Genomic DNA, 6,558 nt, shown 5'->3' with positions numbered 1-6,558 from the left:
ACAATGAGCTAGATGCAGTATGGAAACCATTTTCTTGAAGCAATTGTCATTGAATGTAGCATTCATGCACACATTAACCAGTGCACATGCTACACAAAGCCCGAACCTGTCTCTGAGTGAAGCATGGGAGCCAAAGGGGAAAACAAGCGTGACTTTAAGGACACCGTAAGTAAAAAGTAACAGCAACAAAAAAGGAAAACAGAAGTATGCACAGGGACAATATTAGACAAAAAGAAACATGAATTGCAAGGCTGATGTGGCCTGCAGTACATTATTTTTAGGAGAGACAGCAACGCAATCGGGTGGTGTTCTGGATTTTTTGGCAAAGGGTCATTATTGCCAGGTGATAATACTGTATGATTTGTATTGGCTTTGCCATCCCCTGTGTGCTCTTCCAGCAATGCATAATGTCCAACGTGCAACTAACATCCACTCTCTACACTCTGACTCAAAAACATGCTCAAATGAACCTCACCTGAATACGGGCATAAATATGGGAATAAAGCATGGAATTTACTTTTTCGATATTCTGATTGCATATCATTGGAAAACTAAACGTGATGGCTTGTTTAAATGAGCGTATGATTTGCAGCTAGTGTGTCTTGTATGCATGGTTTTTCCAACAGGTTGCAGTATAGCTTCTGTCCTTTATTTTGGCAAAACATGCACACTTTAAGAGGCCTGCTACTCACGCAACACATTCCCTGTAGCTTTAAACAGCTCGCCATTGACTAACAATTGGTGTATTATTTGCTTTCGGTACTTTTTGGCATTTTTTTTACATGCACCTGACATCAAGCCTTGCTTATAAGAAAAATGAAAATTACAATATACAAAACAATACAAAATTTATTTACAGCACTCCACACTCTACAATACACAGCCTAAAAAATGAAAGGCTGTCACATTCAAGTAATTACAGTATTGTACTTGTACAGCTCATCGCCATATCTGAAAGGTGGCACGGCCTTGGAAACCAAAGAAGAGAAATTAGTTATACAAAGCAAGGGAACACAAGATAGGGTCAAAAACCCATTCTCCAAGTGTTTGGCCCAAGATAACCCCAGCACCAGCAAAGCAAGCACCCACTGTTTTACCAAAGAGTACCCAACACCACTGAGGATTGGTCCCCAAATGCTCAAACCACTAGGCTGCAACTACAGTCAAGGGATGCTATGCGTTCCGCAGTATTACCAGTATCAAAGTGATGTCGTATGTGCCAAGAGTTGATGTATTTAAATTTTCGTTTCTGCCTAAAACAATCATTGAATGAAACAACCTTGACCGAAGCGTATTTGAAAAAACTTGTTCTTTAAAACTTTTGATAAAGAGTTGGAAATTTGTTGGGCCGCCTAAATGTACATTACCCACCCTGTAACAGCCCGGAAGGGCTAACAGTACTTGCAAATAAATAAATAAATATGGAACTCGTCATTTAAATGGCAGTCGGCACCTGCGACAGAGCAAGTATTCCCTGATTCTGTTATGGACAGGGCAAAGGTAGTTATAGTGTGTGTAAGAATGATTTTATCTGTGCATAAATGCCTGCCACACCTAGAATGCTCCCTTTATGCAGTCTACCAAAAAGCAGAAATGTTTGTCTCAGGAAGACAAGCCTTAAGCATTATTTCAGCAAGTCACTCAATGTGACGGCTATCAGGCAAACCAGCACAGCACTTGAAAACTTCATGCTCTAAAAACAATTGTGGGGACACGCAAGCTCAGCATTTACCGCTATGACACAACAGCTTTTATGGCTCCTGTCTGCAGACTCTCATTCGTGTGAATCGACTTTGCTACTGCTAACACCTAGTATTTATTCTATGATACATATCAGTAGCGTATACCTGTAAGTTATCCAATTATGTGGAAGACCACTTGTCTAGATACCTATAAAGCCCACTGTAACCGAGCTGTACGGATGCGTTTCCATGGCCTAAGGGTTGCCTGTCTTATTATCCAAAGATCCTGCAAGGTTTATCACCTCACACATTCATCTCAAAGGTGAAGCCAGAGACATCACATTGAGTACTCGGCCATGTCACCTGTCTGAAATGTGCCCAAGATTTTCCCCTCACAACGTCACATTTTGTGCAGAAAAGAGGCTTTAACGTTGCTGCATCAAAAAAAAAAAGCAAGAAGCCAATAGCTGAACATCTACGCTACATTAGGCTCTGCTGGCTCGCAAGACATTTGACCACGGTGCCAACAGCCAAGTTATAGATGTAGCTGTGGCAGAGGCTGTACCACAGAAACAACAGAAGAATGTGGTCAAGATAAAATGAAATCGCTTTGTTCACAAATTCTTCAATACATCATGAAAAAGAATGGCTCACTTATGGATAGTATGACGTCTACTGTGTTCAATAGGATTGTATCTTCAGGAAGTTATCTTTTGAATGCAATCTTAAGAATATATTGTGGTGTTCAATTTAGGCTGTACACATAGCAGACGTGCAAAATATGGAACACATTCTGAGGGTTAAATGCAGAGAGGATTGCTGAAGCTGATATAATAGGAAAGCATAGGGATACTAGATAACGTAGAAAACAAATGTGACAATAGGATAGGTGTAAGTGAAACTAGTGCAGCTGTCACTTATGAGAGCAAAAAGTTATACAACTCAGTACTAGCACAATGGTACAAAATGTTGAAAAGTGATGATGAAACAAAAGTGTCCTTGAAAGTGCTTCCACATAAATGAGATGAAAGTGATTGGCATAAAATGTCTGCCCCTTCCTTAAAATTCTCAATTTAAAGCTCACAAAGAACAATGAAGATAAGGCTACAAAAGCAACTAACAGAAAAAAAAATAATGAAGCAGTTATACACAGCTGCAATCATTCGATAAACATCTCGAGTGATGAAGCCATGCTTCAGTGGCTTAGAGCATGAATATGTGAGCTTTACCAACCCTCCTTTAACATATGTGAGTGCCGGAGGGCATGTGGCAGCAGCAAGAATGTGTCAAGAAGCAACTGGCCCAGATAGCAGCCTCATAATAGGGGTATGGAAGGTCTACACACAACGCTATCATGGAGGGAGATATTTTATGGAACAAGATATGTAGCAATGTACAAAAGGAGCAAAGCATTTTGTAGAGCTGCAGTCAAAAATTTATGAAGGACAATCTTATCAAAAAGATTTTATTTCATTCCTGCGCTTGTGCATCATTATTGTGACTATGGGTTATATAGTGAACATGAAATGTCAAGAAATTTATCTCGTACACAAATGAATGCATTCTTTCCCCTGCGAAGCCACCTTCAAGAACTTTTGCCAGTGGGTACACATGCACATCAATATCACCTAGTTACAAAACAGAGAAGTCAATAGTTGCCTTTGTAAAAAAAAATGAATACAAAAATGTTCATTGATAGCCGAGCCACACAAATGATGCAGAGGTTAAACAGGTTATCTGGGATCTTGATTAACATGACTAAAAAGCATCGGTAATTGCAGTGCAAAGTGAAAATGGCAAATTTTGCAAAAGTGGAATCTAAAATTGCCAAAATGGGTTGACAAGTTGGCGGGGCCCTCATTTTTCGTGCATACAACAATGAAAGACAATGACCACCAAATAGATGCACAGATTAGCCTTGGGAAAACTAGTTGATTGCTGTTCATCTACGTTCAGCATATGAAGGAAGCAATAGAAAACAAGCATAAAGGCAACCAAATACAAAGAAGCACAGCTCGCTTCACTCTACAGTTCGTGGAAAAACACAGTGGGCACCTCACGTTTCACCCTAGTAGCACACAAGATAGGTGTAACGAAATGGACTCTGCTATGGTAAACGACTGCAGACACATCCACCAGGGTACACGTATGTCAAATATTCTCACTGAAGTAGTATGTCGCAGACTGCTTGCTTGCCACAAACACCAAAGTGAATTGTGAACTATATGTGCACGCACGTCCTACTCAGAATGGCACTTCTGGAGGTAGAAGGAGAACGTTTTTGTACCTTCCTGCGTTTCATTGACATGAAGCACTTAATAAAATGCACACTGAGTTTAAGCAGAACACAAAAAAGCAAAGTATACAACAAAGAATGACAGCTCTCAGCGAGGGCCACAGCACTTGTAGAATACACTCAGTATGTCTACAGATGGTAGACAAAAAATTATAGCACCAAAGAAAGGTTTGGTTTGGTTTGTGGGGTTTAACGTCCCAAAGTGACTCAAAGTAACATTGATCACTTGTGGCATATATCAAAATCATGACAGCGAGTGAAAATCTCAAGTGCAGGTGATCAAGTTGTTCTTGTCCAAGTTAATATAAATGTTGCACGTCCTCTTCCTTGTACTTGTTGATGTTCCTGCTGCGATTACCTTTTGCAGGTGGCGTCAATGTCATGTGATCTGCACACACTACAAGCTGTAACGATCTTCAAAAAGAGCTGTCCATCTGCATAGCACTTCACATCTGATGTGGCCGTCCAGGGACAAGGCGTGGCCTCCCAGATTATACAAGCCTAGCAGAGAGGTTAATGATGTTGAATATGGCCCCAGGACTTCTCGCCCACATGATGACTCGGATCGGAAGTGCTGCAATGGCTGCACAAGGTCCACACGATCACCTGCAAATGTTTAGTGCCTAAATTATATGCGAATAAAATATCAAACACGCATGGCACAGGAACATTCAAAATCATCAATGCTGCAAGCTAAGCTGCGGTAAAGTGTAATCTATGAATGCAAGAAATGGTCAGTGCAATACCTAAGTGAACCATTTCCGTAACAGGTAAAGACGGGTTGGTGGCGGAAATTGTAGTGCGAAGGTTAACTTTTTTCTATTTTGCAACTAAAGGAACGACTTATATCACGCGATTTCACATTACTTTCCTTTCTCGGTCGTCGAAACCATTAGCCAAGAAATCTTGACAACTACGAGCACACTCAGTTTCTTTTTTTTTTTTTTTTTTTTCGCCGCATGCGTCCTGTAAGTATTCCTTTAATCTTCAGTCATTTCCCGCCTGCGCACAACTTGAATGCGAATGACGCTGTATGAACAGTCACCTTTGCAGGTTTTCCTATTGCGCTTACCTCTATGATGCTCGACGTGCTGCAGCATTTCCAGCAGATTGACTGCGTTGCCTTGCTGGCCGACACCCATCGAGAAGCCCGACACATTCCAGGAGCTCGTTGCTCGGCCGAACGAATACATTTCGTGCCATCCTACATCAGAGGCGTTCACCACTGCCGATTCCACCCGAAACACCCGAGCGCAGAGCAATTCTCGCCTCGGAGTTTGCAAAGCCGCCACACTACACTCCTCAGATCTGACTGTACTGACGAGCTATCTTTCAAGGCAATTTGACAGCATTGCTGTGCTGCTGCAAATCCTCGATCACTACTTGCAGACGACGAACTGCACGACTCCATGGCCGCCGCCATTGCTGGGTTATTATAACCGCGCAGACCAATAATTTCTTACCATGGAAGAAAGGGTTTGAAATAAGAAAGCAGTTAGCGCCGTCACGCGGCCGCACGCTTCTGCCCCATTAGAGATTGTCTCAAACGTCCTTTATTTCATACGCGCTCATAATTTGCCTGTCTATTCCGTTTAAAAAGCCATACAAGGTGTATATAAAGTTATCCTTTTACTTTTAATAACAAGCTAAGAAACTACGGTAGGCTAACGGCTGCATAAATCAGCTTGCCTGTCGCCATAGTCTCATTAGCATAATTCGGGCACCTCGCCACTCGGCGAAATTATGGCGGCCAAACGTCAGCATTTTCGGTAATGGCGGCACGTCAGTTACGTCATGACGCGTCAATTTGACGTAATCTAAATATGCTTGCGTATCACGTGTTTCACGTGACATAGCTCCAGCCAATCAAATTTGAGCATCCGCTCCTTCCCAGTATGCCATTATTTTCATCACATTGGTTAATCGAGCGTAAGTGTTCTCCAAACCACCATCAGTAACTTTGCTTCCACTCCAAAATCATTCGTATTTGTCATCCAGGCAACAAGGATAGCTCCGGTTGAAATCAATTTTCACGGCTACGTCATTTTGACGTAACCGCTAAAAGTGCTTGCCTCAACTGATGGTTTCGCGCCACAAGTTTGAAGCACGTGACTCTTTTCTGAGCCAATCAGAAAGACAATATGGCGCCGCCAGGGGAAGGCGAATATCGAGGATCGGGCCCCGGGAGTCCAGTCGAAACACAGGCGAGCACGTCGCAAAACACTTGACGAACTGACTGACTCGCTGACTGACTGACTCATCAAACGGCGCGGTCTCTTTAAATAGGGCGCGCCGCGTCTGTTTGTTAACACGCGCCAAAGCTAGCGCGCACACACACATAGCTTCGCTGGTTGTAGCTCCCTCTTCTCCTCCCGTCGAGCCGCGCGTCGTCATTGGCCAGGTCCCATAGAACCTTCTCGAAAGGCCTGGCACATTCCAGGCCGATGAACAACCGTCTTCCGCGGGCAAGGGGAAAGAGGGTGACAACAACGCATACAAAGCTACGCGCTCTCCCGCGCGGGGAAGGGGGCTTTGCTCTCCATGCCTTCCACGCGACGCCGTGCGGGCCTCGCGCCGTAC

The 6,558-nt window shown here is 43.1% G+C and overlaps 1 long non-coding RNA gene across 1 annotated transcript; it reads right to left on the bottom strand.

The window, feature by feature from the left end:
• Positions 1–2,123: 2,123 nt before the first annotated feature.
• LOC146181018 (uncharacterized) lies at positions 2,124–6,163 on the bottom strand. Its single transcript, XR_014700139.1, has 2 exons — positions 5,051–6,163; positions 2,124–4,584 (listed from the first exon to the last, which is right to left on the bottom strand). It is a non-coding gene; the product is annotated as an uncharacterized LOC146181018 (long non-coding RNA).
• Between the last annotated feature and the right edge of the window lie 395 nt (positions 6,164–6,558).

Source organism: Amblyomma maculatum, chromosome 8 (assembly GCF_055883805.1).
Source record: "Amblyomma maculatum isolate TAMU_Amacu chromosome 8, ASM5588380v1, whole genome shotgun sequence".
In the NCBI taxonomy this organism is placed as follows: domain Eukaryota; kingdom Metazoa; phylum Arthropoda; class Arachnida; order Ixodida; family Ixodidae; genus Amblyomma; species Amblyomma maculatum.
This window is presented reverse-complemented; position numbering and strand designations above follow the sequence as displayed.